Source organism: Cherax quadricarinatus, chromosome 13, assembly GCF_038502225.1.
Source record: "Cherax quadricarinatus isolate ZL_2023a chromosome 13, ASM3850222v1, whole genome shotgun sequence".
In the NCBI taxonomy this organism is placed as follows: Eukaryota; Metazoa; Arthropoda; class Malacostraca; order Decapoda; family Parastacidae; genus Cherax; species Cherax quadricarinatus.
The window spans coordinates 28,860,985-28,880,740 of NC_091304.1; the positions used below are offsets into that span (position 1 = coordinate 28,860,985).

At 46.7% G+C, this 19,756-nt stretch overlaps 1 protein-coding gene across 1 annotated transcript in view; it reads right to left on the minus strand.

Moving 5' to 3' along the window:
* LOC128688719 (chromodomain protein polycomb) overlaps positions 1–19,756 on the minus strand; it is a 143,413-nt gene that overhangs the window by 76,087 nt on the left and 47,570 nt on the right. The window lies entirely within an intron of this gene.

Below are 19,756 nucleotides of genomic sequence, written 5' to 3' on the forward strand. Positions count from 1 at the left end.
CTTGTGACACACTTGGAACTAGCCACTACTATTCACCCTTGTGACAAACTTGGAACTAGCCACTACTATTCACCCTTGTGACACACTTGGAACTAGCCACTACTATTCACCCTTGTGACACACTTGGAACTAGCCACTACTATTCACCCTTGTGACAAACTTGGAACTAGCCACTACTATTCACCCTTGTGACAAACTTGGAACTAGCCACTACTATCCATCCTTGTGACACTTGAAACTAGCCACTACTTTTCACACTTGTGACAAACTTAAAACCAGCTACTATTCACCCTTGTGACACACCTGAAACTAGCCACTACTCTTCACCCTTGTGACACACCTGAAACTAGCCACTACTCTTCACCCTTGTGACACACCTGAAACTAGCCACTACTCTTCACCCTTGTGACACACTTGGAACTAGCCACTACTCTTCACCCAAAGCTTTGTGGTAAATATTCTGTACATGCACTACTAGATTTCCTTTCGCAATACACTTCCACAATTACATGCTATTTGTATGTATATTAGAGGAGCATAAAGAATGTTCAATGTCTCGACCTCTACACGCACTGGTTACAGCGCTTTTGTGTCAAATGCAAAAAATGTTAATTGAAATCTGGGAAAAAACTTCCGGGCCAACTGGAATGTGAGAAATGTTGAGCATGAATTCACAGGAGCATCTTAGCATTGACACATTTAGTATCTATTGTTTTGTTCTTACAGAACCCCCACTCCCACTGCCATCCCCAACAACCCTACCCTTTCAAACACCTCTCCATCAAACATACAAGAACCCTTCCTCAGACAGACAACATTTCTCCTTCAAACAAACACACGTCTCTCTTCCAAACACACTTCTCCCTCAAACAAACACACGTCTCTTCTTCCCAATCACATCACCCCTTCCCCCATACACACCAACTATCCCTCAAATACACTGCTCCTCCTCCAACCACACACCACCTCTTTCCAATTACACCACACCTTTCCCAGGCACACCACCCCTTCCCCCAAAATACAATACCCACCTTCCTTCAAAAACTCATCAACACTCTCTCTCAGCATCATTCTCTTCCTAGTGAACACACCACCCCTCCCCAAAACATCCCATTACTACCCTTAAACACACCACCCCTCTTCCCCCCACACACAAAACCCTCCCCCCCCCCCCGCATATGGCGGGGCGAGACGGCAGTTGATCCTGTGATAAGACACGAGGTCCCCTGTGTTGGTGAATATTCAACCACACCAGTAGAGATAGCGCAGCCAGACACACACGCCCGACTTAATTACTCCCGTGTGTGTGCTAATGACTAGTTCCCACGTCTTGGACTCACCTTACGCAAGGAAATGTCAAGTGTGATAATGGCAGTGCTACAGACAACCTTGCATCTAAACACTAATGAAAAATATGGGTAATATTGTTGCTGACAGTGAGTAACCCACACTGGTCTCTTGCAGTGCGGGTTACTCACAATGGAATAAACCAACAGGTCATAAATGTCTGTTGGTTTATTCTCTGGCGTTTTATCATAGGTCAAAGCACGGATATCAGTAATAGGTCAAATATAAGGTGGAGTTCACAGATAAATCCAGTGAATGTCTATACACAGAAAGCTGCTATTATTAATAACAAAAAAAGGCACAATACCGTGACTGGAACAATACACAAATAACCCGCTTACGACAACGTTTCGGTCCGACTTGGACCATTTACACAGTCACACTGAGAGCTGCTATACCTGTGATCAGTTCCGTGTGTTCGGCCATCACAACCAGGCTCCAGGCCAAGATTCACTCTTGAGTGTCTATTCAATTAAACTGTTGCTGTTAGCGGCCCCTTGGCCCACATAGCCATCACAGCATGTTTACGATGTTGCACTTTACTAGGTGCTGATCCAGTATCATCTTCAAGATTTCTACATCTACTCCGGCAATATTTTTGATATCTTCTGGTAATAGACTTAACAGTTTTCGACTACGGATGTTGGCAATTTTTTTTTTTTTAATTATGCCTATGGCACCTTACGTCTCATTGGATTTATTCTACATTTTCTCCTACATCTGTCTCTCAGTGTATACAAGCAGAGTGAATATGATAATGGTATATAATACCAACTAGTTGGTAAGACACATGTGCAACAGTTATGTATCTTTATTCCGAAACGTTTCGCCTACACAGTAGGTTTCTTCAGTCGAGTACAGAGGCAGCACAAGCAGTAGAGATGTAAAGATGACGTAATCAATCCATCACCCTTGAAGACGCAGTTTTGAGGCGATCAGTCCCTCAACCTGAAGTTTTATTCCACAGACTGGAACAATGTTTCTCTTTTGTTCCACAATGTACCAGGCTATGGAACAAAACTCTTCTCCAGGCTGAAGGACTGACCACCTCAAAACTACGTCTTCAAAGGTGATGGACTGATTACATCGTCTTTACATTTCTACTTCATCCTCTATACTCGACTGAAGAAGCCTACTGTGTAGGCGAAACGTTTCGCAATAAAGATACCTAACTGTTGCACATGTCTTACTATTATTCCAGCAACGTGTACTTTACTGGTTATTGTAGAGACTAACTTGTTCTTGTATAATGGTACGTTATTTATGTATAGATCGGTGCTAATGACCTGTAGCAGTGGGTCCACTTACAGTAGAAAGAAGGTAAATCTGGTTGTATCGTTCACAAACATAAGATATTGCTTATCAGAAACCCGGAGGTCGACTTCAAAGTGTAGCTGTTCACTGCGAGGGCGACTTCCGGAGTTCCGATGAGAGAAGGTTGACCGCTACACTGAGGTCTGTCTCCAGAGTTCTGACTGTCACCAGACTGAATGAACTCCTACACAGGTTAACCAGACAGACCTCCACGAGTCATATAACTGCTCAAATCATATTTTAATTACCTTTAATTAGTCTAGAGTTACACCACCACCTGCCGCACCACAAGGTGCCAAACCTCCACGTGTCGCACCACGTGCTGCACCTCCACGTGTCGCACCACGTGCTGCACCTCCACGTGTCGCACCACGTGCTGCACCTCCATGTGCCACACCTCAGCACTTCAAGTTGATGACTAAATCAACATGCCACGCTTACAGGCAAGTAGCGGACAATAACCTGCAGCCCAGCAAGGTCACAGGTTATAAGAGCACTCGATTTACCCACAAGAGCTTGAGTAGGGCCCAGGAGCTGGATCTCAAATCCCGTACACACAAATGAGTAAATACACACACACACATATATACACACACATATACACACTAGGTGAGTACACACACAAACATACAAAATTACCTTACCGTGGAATGTTGTCACGCTCGGCCCTCACCACCAAAACCCGCCAGGAATTACTTCCGTGGCGGAGCGCCTCTCTGGGGACACCCCTGGCCACACCTCCCTGACCACACCTCCCTGGGCACACCTCTCTGACCACACCTCCCTGACCACACCTCCCTGGGCACACCTCCCTGGGCACACCTCCCTGGCCACACTTCCCTGGACACACCTCCCTGGCCACACCTTTCCTGGTAGATATAAATGCGAACTTTCCAAGGGTAATGAAGACAGACAAGTTCAGAGGAAGATGTCATTATGGCAATGTTTCGCTCTATACGAAACTCTACATAGAGTGAAACGTTGCCACAATAACAGATGGCTCTCCAACTGTTACTTGCTGTCAACCTATTATCAAGATACTTGCTTAATTCCCTTACGTTATTCCCAAACTTTACAAACCTAAATTGCAATTAACGGCTCACTGAAAGAACAGAAAAATTCATGGTGGCAGGAGATACACTGGATTTTATTTTAGTTATGCGTCACAAATCTATAAGAAACGCATATTTAGCCACAAATCAGGAAATCAAAATATAAAAAACTTGTCTGGCAACACAGTGGCTCAGCAACAGCATGAAGCGTTGAGATCTGTACATGTATCACTAGTGGTGCTAGAACCAGTTGTGGATACACACACCTACCCGCAATTATGACATTTATTAAAGGAAACGATTCCCTACTTATGACTTCAATCATTTAGGACTGAAAATATGATGATACCCCTAAGCAGTATTGAACACACACAAACACACACACACACACGCACACGCACACATACACAAACCTAGTGACGAGCAGCGACGAGGAGGGACCTGGAGCTACGAACCACAAACAGGTGACTACTAAAACCTTCGAGGCGCTGCGCGGTAGAAAAAAATAAACGCCAAATTCAAACAACAGAAACAAATGAAGACGTCGGGGAAATGGAAACTATGAAGACCAAGTTACTGTGAGTCTAACTGACACGTGCACATGACAACACCATCACATTCCCACAAACACACGTGCACATGACAACACCATCACATTCCCACAAACACACGTGCACATGACAACACCATCACATTCCCACAAACACACGTGCACATGACAACACCATCACATTCCCACAAACACACGTGCACATGACAACACCATCACATTCCCACAAACACACGTGCACATGACAACACCATCACATTCCCACAAACACACGTGCACATGACATCACATTCCCACAAACACAAGTGCACATGACAACACCATCACATTCCCACAAACACACGTGAACATGACAACACCATCACATTCCCACAAACACACGTGCACATGACAACACCATCACATTCCCACAAACACACGTGCACATGACATCACATTCCCACAAACACAAGTGCACATGACAACACCATCACATTCCCACAAACACACGTGCACATGACAACACCATCACATTCCCACAAACACACGTGCACATGACAACACCATCACATTCCCACAAACACAAGTGCACATGACAACACCATCACATTCCCACAAACACACGTGCACATGACAACACCATCACATTCCCACAAACACACGTGCACATGACAACACCATCACATTCTCACAAACACACGTGCACATGACAACACCATCACATTCCCACAAACACAAGTGCACATGACAACACCATCACATTCCCACAAACACAAGTGCACATGACAACACCATCACATTCCCACAAACACACGTGCACATGACAACACCATCACATTCTCACAAACACACGTGCACATGACAACACCATCACATTCCCACAAACACACGTGCACATGACATCACATTCCCACAAACACACGTGTACATGACATCACATTCCCACAAACACACGTGCACATGACACCACATTCCCACAAACACACGTGCACATGACATCACATTCCCACAAACACACGTGCACATGACATCACATTCCCACAAACACACGTGCACATGACATCACATTCCCACAAACACAAGTGCACATGACAACATCACATTCCCACAAACACACGTGCACATGACAACACCATCACATTCCCACAAACACACGTGCACATGACAACACCATCACATTCCCACAAACACACGTGCACATGACAACACCATCACATTCCCACAGACACACGTGCACATGACATCACATTCCCACAAACACACGTGCACATGACATCACATTCCCACAAACACAAGTGCACATGACAACACCATCACATTCCCACAAACACACGTGCACATGACAACACCATCACATTCCCACAAACACACGTGCACATGACAACACCATCACATTCCCACAAACACAAGTGCACATGACAACACCATCACATTCCCACAAACACACGTGCACATGACAACACCATCACATTCCCACAAACACACGTGCACATGACAACACCATCACATTCTCACAAACACACGTGCACATGACAACACCATCACATTCCCACAAACACAAGTGCACATGACAACACCATCACATTCCCACAAACACAAGTGCACATGACAACACCATCACATTCCCACAAACACACGTGCACATGACAACACCATCACATTCTCACAAACACACGTGCACATGACAACACCATCACATTCCCACAAACACACGTGCACATGACATCACATTCCCACAAACACACGTGTACATGACATCACATTCCCACAAACACACGTGCACATGACACCACATTCCCACAAACACACGTGCACATGACATCACATTCCCACAAACACACGTGCACATGACATCACATTCCCACAAACACACGTGCACATGACATCACATTCCCACAAACACAAGTGCACATGACAACATCACATTCCCACAAACACACGTGCACATGACAACACCATCACATTCCCACAAACACACGTGCACATGACAACACCATCACATTCCCACAAACACACGTGCACATGACAACACCATCACATTCCCACAGACACACGTGCACATGACATCACATTCCCACAAACACACGTGCACATGACATCACATTCCCACAAACACAAGTGCACATGACATCACATTCCCACAAACACACGTGCACATGACAACACCATCACATTCCCACAAACACAAGTGCACATGACAACATCACATTCCCACAAACACACGTGCACATGACAACACCATCACATTCCCACAAACACACATGCACATGACAACACCATCACATTCCCACAAACACACGTGCACATGACAACACCATCACATTCCCACAAACACACGTGCACATGACATCACATTCCCACAAACACACATGCACATGACAACACCATCACATTCCCACAAACACACGTGCACATGACATCACATTCCCACAAACACACGTGCACATGACATCACATTCCCACAAACACACGTGCACATGACACCATCACATTCCCACAAACACACGTGCACATGACATCACATTCCCACAAACACATGTGCACATGACAACACCATCACATTCCCACAAACACACGTGCACATGACATCACATTCCCACAAACACACGTGCACATGACATCACATTCCCACAAACACACGTGCACATGACAACATCACATTCCCACAAACACACGTGCACATGACAACATCACATTCCCACAAACACACGTGCACATGACATCACATTCCCACAAACACACGTGCACATGACAACACCATCACATTCCCACAAACACACGTGCACATGACATCACATTCCCACAAACACACGTGCACATGACAACACCATCACATTCCCACAAACACACGTGCACATGACATCACATTCCCACAAACACACGTGCACATGACATCACATTCCCACAAACACGTGCACATGACAACACCATCACATTCCCACAAACACACGTGCACATGACACCATCACATTCCCACAAACACACGTGCACATGACATCACATTCCCACAAACACACGTGCACATGACAACACCATCACATTCCCACAAACACACGTGCACATGACAACATCACATTCCCACAAACACACGTGCACATGGCAACACCATCACATTCCCACAAACACACGTGCACATGACAACACCATCACATTCCCACAAACACACGTGCACATGACAACACCATCACATTCCCACAAACACGTGCACATGACAACACCATCACATTCCCACAAACACACGTGCACATGACATCACATTCCCACAAACACACGTGCACATAACGCCATCACATTCTCACAACCACACGTGCACATGACAACACCATCACATTCCCACAAACACACGTGCACATGACATCACATTCCCACAAACACGTGCACATGACAACACCATCACATTCCCACAAACACACGTGCACATGACCACCACATTCCCACAAACACACGTGCACATGACAACACCATCACATTCCCACAAACACACGTGCACATGACAACACCATCACATTCCCACAAACACACGTGCACATAACACCATTACATTCCCACAAACACACGTGCACATGACAACACCATCACATTCCCACAAACACACGTGCACATGACAACACCATCACATTCCCACAAACACACGTGCACATGACAACACCATCACATTCCCACAAACACACGTGCACATGACAACACCATCACATTCCCACAAACACAAGTGCACATGACAACACCATCACATTCCCACAAACACACGTGCACATGACAACACCATCACATTCCCACAAACACACGTGCACATGACAACACCATTACATTCCCACAAACACATGTGTACATGACAACACCATCACATTCCCACAAACACACGTGCACATGACAACACCATCACATTCCCACAAACACACGTGCACATGACAACACCATCACATTCCCACAAACACACGTGCACATAACACCATTACATTCCCACAAACACACGTGCACATGACAACACCATCACATTCCCACAAACACACGTGCACATGCCACCATCACATTCCCACAAACACACGTGCACATAACACCATCACATTCCCACAAACACACGTGCACATGCCACCATCACATTCCCACAAACACACGTGCACATAACACCATTACATTCCCACAAACACACGTGCACATGACAACACCATCACATTCCCACAAACACACGTGCACATGACATCACATTCCCACAAACACACGTGCACATAACACCATTACATTCCCACAAACACACGTGCACATAACACCATTACATTCCCACAAACACACGTGCACATGACAACACCATCACATTCCCACAAACACACGTGCACATAACACCATCACATTCCCACAAACACACGTGCACATGACAACACCACATTCCCACAAACACACGTGCACATGACAACACCATCACATTCCCACAAACACACGTGCACATGACAACACCATCACATTCCCACAAGCACACGTGCACATGACAACACCATCACATTCCCACAAACACACGTGCACATGACAACACCATCACATTCCCACAAACACACGTGCACATGACATCACATTCCCACAAACACGTGCACATGACAACACCATCACATTCCCACAAATACACGTGCACATGACATCACATTCCCACAAACACACGTGCACATGACAACACCATCACATTCCCACAAACACACGTGCACATGACATCACATTCCCACAAACACACGTGCACATGACAACACCATCACATTCCCACAAACACACGTGCACATGACATCACATTCCCACAAACACACGTGCACATGACATCACATTCCCACAAACACGTGCACATGACAATACCATCACATTCCCACAAACACACGTGCACATGACATCACATTCCCACAAACACACGTGCACATGACAACACCATCACATTCCCACAAACACACGTGCACATGACAACAACATCACATTCCCACAAACACACGTGCACATGACAACACCATCACATTCCCACAAACACACGTGCACATGACATCACATTCCCACAAACACACGTGCACATGACAACACCATCACATTCCCACAAACACACGTGCACATGACAACAACATCACATTCCCACAAACACACGTGCACATGACAACACCATCACATTCCCACAAACACACGTGCACATGACATCACATTCCCACAAACACACGTGCACATGACAACATCACATTCCCACAAACACACGTGCACATGACATCACATTCCCACAAACACACGTGCACATGACATCACATTCCCACAAACACGTGCACATGACAACACCATCACATTCCCACAAACACACGTGCACATGACATCACATTCCCACAAACACACGTGCACATGACATCACATTCCCACAAACACACGTGCACATGACATCACATTCCCACAAACACACGTGCACATGACATCACATTCCCACAAACACACGTGCACATGACAACACCATCACATTCCCACAAACACACGTGCACATGACATCACATTCCCACAAACACACGTGCACATGACATCACATTCCCACAAACACACGTGCACATGACAACACCATCACATTCCCACAAACACACGTGCACATGACACCATCACATTCCCACAAACACACGTGCACATGACAACACCATCACATTCCCACAAACACACGTGCACATGACAACACCATCACATTCCCACAAACACACGTGCACATGACATCACATTCCCACAAACACACGTGCACATGACATCACATTCCCACAAACACACGTGCACATGACACCATCACATTCCCACAACCACACGTGCACATGACACCATCACATTCCCACAACCACACGTGCACATGACACCATCACATTCCCACAACCACACGTGCACATGACACCATCACATTCCCACAAACACACGTGCACATGACATCACATTCCCACAAACACACGTGCACATGACATCACATTCCCACAAACACAACAACTTGTAAGGACTCAATTCATTTACTGAAGATAAAAAGCGTAAGTGACTAGTTTGTTGGAGGAGAGGTGCTGACTAGTTTGTTGGAGGAGAGGTGCTGACTAGTTTGTTGGAGGAGAGGTGCTGACTAGTTTGTTGGAGGAGAGGCACTGACTAGTTTGTTGGAGGAAAGGTGCTGACTAGTTTGTTGGAGGAAAGGTGCTGACTAGTTTGTTGGAGGAGAGGTGTTGATTAGTTTATTGGAGGAGAGGTGCTGACTAGTTTGTTGGAGGAGAGGTGCTGACTAGTTTGTTGGAGGAGAGGTGCTGACTACTTTGTTGGAGGAGAGGTGCTGACTAGTTTGTTGGAGGAGTGGCACTGACTAGTTTGTTGGAGGAGAGGTGCTGACTAGTTTGTTGGAGGAGAGGTGTTGACTAGTTTGTTGGAGGAGAGGTGCTGACTAGTTTGTTGGAGGAGTGGCACTGACTAGTTTGTTGGAGGAGAGGTGCTGACTAGTTTGTTGGAGGAGAGGTGTTGACTAGTTTGTTGGAGGAGAGGTGCTGACTAGTTTGTTGGAGGAGAGGTGCTGACTAGTTTGTTGGAGGAGAGGTGCTGACTAGTTTGGAGAAGAGGCGCTGACTAGTTTGTTGGAGGAGAGGTGCTGACTAGTTTGCTGGATGAGAGATGCTGATGCTGACTCCGAGACGGGTTTGTTGGAGGGATGCTGGTGCTGACTCCCTGAGTCAAGCACCCTCAGTTGGCACCTCCAATGAACCATCAACACAAGGAAACGTATAAGTATAGAAGATTGAAGAGGGGAAATATGTAGGAAGGGTATGTGGGAGAGGGAAGTATGTGGGAGGGGGAAGTATGTGGGAGGGGGAAGTATGTGGGAGGGGGAAGTATGTGGGAGGTGGAAGTATGTGGGAGGGGGAAGTATGTGGGAGGGGGAAGTATGTGTGAGGATGTGGGAGGGGGAAGTATGTGGGAGGGGGAAGTATGTGGGAGGGATAAGTATGTGGGAGGGATAAGTATGTGGGAGGGATAAGTATGTGGGAGGGGGAAGTATGTGTGAGGAGGAACTATGTGGGAGAGGGAAGTATGTGGAAGGGGGAAGTATGTGTGAGGAGGAAGTATGTGGGAGGGGAAAGTATGTGGGAGGAAGTATGTGGGAGGGGGAAGTATGTGGGAGGGGGAAGTATGTGGGAGGGGGAAGTATGTGGGAGGGGGAAGTATGGGTGAGGAGGAAGTATGTGGGAGGGGGAAGTATGTGGGAGGGGGAAGTATGTGGGAGGGGGAAGTATGTGGGAGGGGGAAGTATGTGGGAGGGGGAAGTATGTGGGAGGGGGAAATATGTGGGAGGGGGAAGTATGTGGGAGGGGGAAGTATGTGGGAGGGGGAAGTATTAGAGGTGGGAGAAGGGAAGCAAGGGATGCGAGAGAGGTGAAATGAAGGAAAATGAGAAAGATTGATATGGAGAGAGAAAACGGAAGGTGGGTAATGGGAGGTAATACAAGTTTTATTAACCATCACTGACATACAAAAAAAAAAAAATTTAATTCACCAACTTTAAACATTTTAAGATAACATATCACCACAAACAATGAAACTTAATTAATAGTAATATAAATAATTGGGGAAGAATGGATGGAGGTGGTAGTGTTGATCAACACTACCTACCAAAACTCCCCTGGACCATCCACCAGGTTGACACTACCTACCCACCCTCCCCTGGACCATCCACCAGGTTGACACTACCTACCCACCCTCCCCTGGACCATCCACCAGGTTGACACTACCTACCCACCCTCCCCTGGACCATCCACCAGGTTGACACTACCTACCCACCCTCCCCTGGACCATCCACCAGGTTGACACTACCTACCCACCCTCCCCTGGACCATCCACCAGGTTGACACTACCTACCCACCCTACCCTGGACCATCCACCAGGTTGACACTACCTACCCACCCTCCCCTGAACCATCCACCAGGTTGACACTACCTACCCACCCTCCCCTGGACCATCCACCAGGTTGACACTACCTACCCACCCTCCCCTGGACCATCCACCAGGTTGACACTACCTACCCACCCTACCCTGGACCATCCACCAGGTTGACACTACCTACCCACCCTCCCCTGGACCATCCACCAGGTTGACACTACCTACCCACCCTCCCCTGGACCATCCACCAGGTTGACACTACCTACCCACCCTCCCCTGGACAATCCACCAGGTTGACAATACCGACCCACCCTCCCCTGGACCATCCACCAGATTGACACTACCTACCCACCCTCCCCTGGACCATCCACCAGGTTGACACTACCTACCCACCCTCCCATGGACCATCCACCAGGTTGACACTACATACCCACCCACCCATAGACCATCCACCAGGTCGACACTACCTACCCACCCTTCCCTGGATCATACACCACGTTCACACTACCTACCCACCCTCCCCTGGACCATCCACCACGTTCACACTACCTACCCACCCTCCCATGGACCATCCACCAAGTTCACACTACCTACCCACCCTCCCATGGATCATCCACCACGTTCACACTACCTACCACCCTCCTTTGGATCATCCACCACGTTCACACTACCTACCCACCCCCCCGTGGACCATCCACCAGGCTGACAGTACCTAGTACCTACCCACTCTCCCTTGGAGCATCCACCAGGTTGACACTACCTACCCACCCTCGCTTGGACCATTCACCAGGTTGACACTTCCTACCCACCCTCGCTTGGACCATCCACCAGGTTGACACTACCTACCCACCCTCGCTTGGACCATCCACCAGGTTGACACTACCTACACACCCTCGCTTGCACCATCCACCAGGTTGACACTACCTACCCACCCTCCCCTGGACCATCCACAAGGTTGAAACTACCTACCCACCCTCGCTTAGACCATCCACCAGGTTGATACTGCCTACCCACCGTCGCTTGGACCATCCACCAGGTTGACAGTACCTACATACCCTCCCCTGGACCATCCACCAGGTTGACACTACCTACCCACCCTCGCTTGGACCATCCACCAGGTTGATACTACCTACCCACCCTCCCTTGGACCATCCACCAGGTAGACACTACCTAACCACCCTCCCTTGGACCATCCACCAGGTTGACACTACATACCGACCCTCGCCTGGATCATCCACCAGGTAGACACTACCTACCCACCCTCCCTTGGACCATCCACCAGGTAGACACTACCTACCCACTCTCCCTTGGACCATCCACCAGGTTGACTCTACCTACCCACTCTCACTTGAAGCATCCACCAGGTTGACACTACCTACCCACCCTCGCTTGGACCATCCACCAGATTGACACTACCTACCACCCTCGCTTGGACCATCCACCAGGTTGACACTACCTACCCACCCTCGCTTGTACCATCCACCAGGTTGACGCTACCTACCCACCCTCGCTTGTACCATCCACCAGGTTGACACTACCTACACAACCTCGCTTGTACCATCCACCAGGTTGACACTACCTACCCACCCTCGCTTGTACCATCCACTAGGTTGACACTACCTCCCACCCTCGCTTGGACCATCCACCAGATTGACACTACCTACCCACCCTCGCTTGGACCATCCACCAGGTTGACACTACCTACGCACCCTCGCTTGGACCATCCACCAGGTTGACACTACCTACCCACCCTCGCTTGGACCATCCACCAGGTTGACACTACCTACGCACCCTCGCTTGGACCATCCACCAGGTTGACACTACCTACCCACCCTCGCTTGGACGATCCACCAGGTTGACACTACCTACCCACCCTCGCTTGGACCATCCACCAGGTTGACACTACCTACCCACCCTCGCTTGTACCATCCACCAGGTTGACACTACCTACCACCCTCGCTTGGACCATCCACCAGGTTGACACTACCTACCCACCTTCGCTTGGACCATCCACCAGGTTGACACTACCTACGCACCCTCGCTTGGACCATCCACCAGGTTGACACTACCTACCCACCCTCGCTTGGACTATCCACCGGGTTGACACTACCTACGCACCCTCGCTTGGACCATCCACCAGGTTGACACTACCTACCCACCCTCGCTTCTACCATCCACCAGGTTGACACTACCTACCCACCCTCGCTTGGACCATCCACCAGGTTGACACTACCTACCCACCCTCGCTTGTACCATCCACCAGGTTGACACTACCTACGCACCCTCGCTTGGACCATCCACCAGGTTGACACTACCTACCCACCCTCGCTTGGACCATCCACCAGGTTGACACTACCTACCCACCCTCGCTTGGACCATCCACCAGGTTGACACTACCTACCCACCCTCACTTGTACCATCCACCAGGTTGACACTACCTACCACCCTCGCTTGGACCATCCACCAGGTTGACACTACCTACCCACCCTCGCTTGGACCATCCACCAGGTTGACACTACCTACGCACCCTCGCTTGGACCATCCACCAGGTTGACACTACCTACCCACCCTCGCTTGGACTATCCACCGGGTTGACACTACCTACGCACCCTCGCCTGGACCATCCACCAGGTTGACACTACCTACCCACCCTCGCTTCTACCATCCACCAGGTTGACACTACCTACCCACCCTCGCTTGGACCATCCACCAGGTTGACACTACCTACCCACCCTCGCTTGTACCATCCACCAGGTTGACACTACCTACCCACCCTCGCTTGTACCATCCACCAGGTTGACACTACCTACCACCCTCGCTTGGACCAACCACCAGGTTGACACTACCTACCCAACCTCGCTTGGACCATCCACCAGGTTGACACTACCTACGCACCCTCGCTTGGACCATCCACCAGGTTGACACTACCTACCCACCCTCGCTTGGACCATCCACCAGGTTGACACTACCTACCCACCCTCGCTTGGACCATCCACCAGGTTGACACTACCTACCCACCCTCGCTTGTACCATCCACCAGGTTGACACTACCTACCACCCTCGCTTGGACCATCCACCAGGTTGACACTACCTACCCACCCTCGCTTGGACCATCCACCAGGTTGACACTACCTACGCACCCTCGCTTGGACCATCCACCAGGTTGACACTACCTACCCACCCTCGCTTGGACTATCCACCGGGTTGACACTACCTACGCACCCTCGCTTGGACCATCCACCAGGTTGACACTACCTACCCACCCTCGCTTCTACCATCCACCAGGTTGACACTACCTACCCACCCTCGCATGTACCATCCACCAGGTTGACACTACCTACCCACCCTCGCTTGTACCATCCACCAGGTTGACACTACCTACCACCCTTGCTTGGACCAACCACCAGGTTGACACTACCTACCCAACCTCGCTTGGACCATCCACCAGGTTGACACTACCTACGCACCCTCACTTGGACCATCCACCAGGTTGACACTACCTACCCACCCTCGCTTGGACCACCCACCAGGTTGACACTACCTACCCACCCTCGCTTGGACCATCCACCAGGTTGACACTACCTACGCACCCTCGCTTGTACCATCCACCAGGTTGACACTACCTACCCACCCTCGCTTGTACCATCCACCAGGTTGACACTACCTACCCACCCTCGCTTGTACCATCCACCAGGTTGACACTACCTACCCACCCTCGCTTGTGCCATCCACCAGGTTGACACTACCTACCCACTCTCCCCTGGACAGAAAACCACCACCACCACCACCACCTCCTCCTCCTCCTCCTCCTCCTCCCGTCCGCAGTAGCCTTGACCTTTCCGGCTGTCTCTCTCCCACATACATATTGCACCAAATACCTTTCAAGCCCAACAATTACCGTGCAGCCCGCAAAGTTTATAGAGATTATTATCTCCATCAATCAATCAATCAATCAATCTCCACATTTACAACGTTCCGTGTTAACTGCAATATTATTCCATGTGGGATAACAATTTTTGTTTCCCTCGGTGTATCCCATACACAAACGTGCATTTTAACTGAAGACTGACGACTGACTTGCAAAGTGTATCGCAGTCCTGGAATTCGCGCAAGGAAATTCTACACAAGTTCATGCGCAAGAATCCTGATTGTTACTGCACTCATTTGTATTTCTGAATGCAACACAGGCACCATCTTGAGTTCTGTGTGTACACAGTAACAATAAAGACTGAGTTTAGTACGGTGCTGAACACTGTGAACCACCCACCTAACTGCAAGACACTTAAGTACTACCACTGTCGCTACCAGCATCCCAGCAAGTTTGAACACCGAAAGAATTCCCACCACTACCACCTAGCTTCAACAACGAAGGAATTCCCACACCACCATCATTGTCACCACCACCTAGCTTGAACATTGAAAGAATTTCGATCACAACCACCTAGCTTCTACACTGAAGGAATTTCCTCCACCACCAACACCCCACCCACGTAGCCTTCTAAGAACCATTACTTTCATGTTGCAGTTCGTGTTTACTCCTGGGGTCTGCTTCATATATGCAATGCTTCCTAAGATCACTCACTACATCACTTGCCACACAACTCTTAAACGAAAGGATAAAGTCTAAGCAAGTACCTGAACAACATGTAGTGTGCAAGTTGGTGACAAAGTTGGAGATTATTTTACCTAAACTAGAGTGTGTTGCTTGGGAGTATAAACTAGAGTGTGTTGATTGGGAGTATAAACTAGAGTGTGTTGCTTGGGAGTAAAGCAACTCAACTTTCACGACAACCAATGCCAAATACTAAGGAAAAACATTACCTTTTCTCTCACCATACATATATTTCTTAAGTTTTGGGCTCATTCATTTTTTCATGAATGAGCCTCAATGTATGCCATATTTCCGACAGACTTTGAGAAAGCCATTGACAACATGCCCATGCACTCAGCCCCAGGCCCAGACTCGTGGAACTCCGTGTTCATTAAGAAGTGCAAGAAACCTCTTCCGCGTGCCTTGAGTATAATATGAGATGCATCATAATCTACACTTGGAAAATCCTAGAAGGAATGGTCCCGAATCTGCACACAGAAATCACTCCCTACGAAAGTAAAAGACTGGGCAGGCAGTGCAAAATACCCCCTATTAGAAGTAGAGGCGCCATTGGTACACTAAGAGAAGACACCATAAGTGCCCGGGGCCCAAGACTGTTCAACAGCCTTCCACCATGCATAAGGGGAATTACCAATAGGGCTCTGGCTGCCTTCAAGAGGGAGCTGGACAGATACTTAAAGTCGGTGCCGGATCAGCCGGGCTGTGGTTCGTAACTTCTAACGTTGGACTACGTGGGGCCAGCAGTAACAGCCTGGTTGATCAGGCCCTGATCCACTGGGAGGTCTGGTCGTTGATCCCCGGAATACCCTCCAGGTAGGTTGGTAGACAGCAACCACCCAGGGAGGTACTACCGTCCTGCCAGGCGAGTGTACAACGGAATCCTGTAATTGTTTTACATGATGGTAAGATTGCTGGTGTTTTTTTTTTTTGTTTCATACACACACAATATTTCAGGTACGTCTTGTTAACTATACTTACACTCAGGTCACACTACACATGTACAACCACATACATGCACACGCATCCGGGTTTTCTTCTATTTCCTTACCAGTTCTTGTTCTTTATTTCCTTTTATCTCCATGGAGAAGTGGAACAGAATTCTTCCTTCGTAAGCCATGCGTGTTGTAAGAGGTAACTAACATGCCGGGAGCAAGGGGCTAGTAACCCCTTCTCCTGTATTCATTACTAAAGTTAAAAAGAGAACCTTTTGTTTTTCTTTTAGGGCCAACCTACCGGTGTCTGTGGGGGGGGGTGCCGAATAGGTAAAACTGGTCCATTAGCAAGAACTCATTTAAAATTACGTCTTTTCTAAAAAAATTCTCTTATACGTTTAAAGATATATTTTTTTTTCATTTATGTTAATGTAAAAATTAATACTTTTCTACCAAAACAAAAAAAAAATAGAAAACTGACTTAGCTTTATCATAACTTAACGAAATTTAATTTAGCCCAATCCAACTAAATATATTTTAAATAAGTTCACAATAATCTATAATATTCAGCACGACATATATATGTCGTGCTGAATAGGTGAAAGTTGCGATTTTGGCTTAAATAGTAACGCTCTTCTTGCCGAATAAGGCAAACGAAAATTTGTGTATGCAGTAATTTCGCAAAAATCATTCTGAACCTAACGAAAAAAATATATTTCATTGTGTTTATTATTAAATTATTGTAAACTTATCTAAAATATATTTAGTTGCATTAGGCTAAATCAAATTGCGCTTGTTATGATAAAGTCAGGTAAGTTTTCTAAGGTTCTTTTAGTACAAAATTATTAATTTTTACATTAACATAAAAAATATATCTTTAAATGTATGAGAAAATTTTAAAGAGGACTTAATTTTAAATGAGTTCTTGCTAATTGACCAGTTTTACCTATTCGCCACGACAATAATATATATATATATATATATATATATATATATATATATATATATATATATATATATATATATATATATATATATAGATACCATGTCCTGGGCAAATTAAATAGCTTAGCCCATTCTATAAACTTTACTGTTGAGTTTGAAGAAAATAACTCATTGCCTTTTCTAGATGTTTTAATTATTAAGGGTAATAATGAATTCAAATTTAAAATTTACAGAAAACCTACAAATAACTGTTCCTATGTCCACTATTATTCCTCGCATCAAGATAGAGTCAAACTGTCTGTTTTCTCATCAATGTTTTTGAGAGCTTTACGAATTTGTAGTCCTGAGTTCATAGATGAGGAAATATCCAAATTTATGAAATAGGTAATGATTTAAAATACCCAAGAAATGTAATTGATAAATCTTTTAAAGTTGCTAGAAACACTTTTTATAATCCAAAAAGGGACAACCAGCCTTATTCAACTAAAAATATGTTGGTTCTCCCTTACCATGAAAACTTGGTTGATATGCCTTCTCTTCTTAAGACTTTTAATATTAAAGTTGTATTCAAAAATCTTGATACAGTAAAAAAAACTTTTGATAAAGAATTCCCCCCAAAATGCTGATGGATGTGTCTATAAGATTCCTTGTAAAATTTGCGATAAAGTTTATTACGGTCAAACTGGTAAAAATCTCTAACTAAGATTAAAGCAACATAAATATAGCATTAGAACTGGACAAGATTCCAATGCTCTATTTATTCATGTAAGAGATTTTAACCATCCAATTGATTTTCAAAAAGTTGAGAAAGTAGTATCAAGCAAGTCCATGGTCGACAGGAATATAATTGAATCTTGTTTCATAAAAAGCAGTTTTGACAATAATATGAATATTTCCTTTGGTTTATATAAATTAGATCCATTTATAATTAATACAATTTGGGAAGAATTTAATAATACACTGGACAAATAATAATTTTTAAATTTTCTTGGGTAGAATAGTTTGTGGGTGAGTTGTGCAAAGGACCTATCCAAGTTGGGTCGCCGCGCGTCAGGTGTTTAACCGTTGTGGGATCTGATAGTGAGGTGCTGGCCAGACCCCTTATATAGCTTTCTTGGATGCTTTACTTTCATAG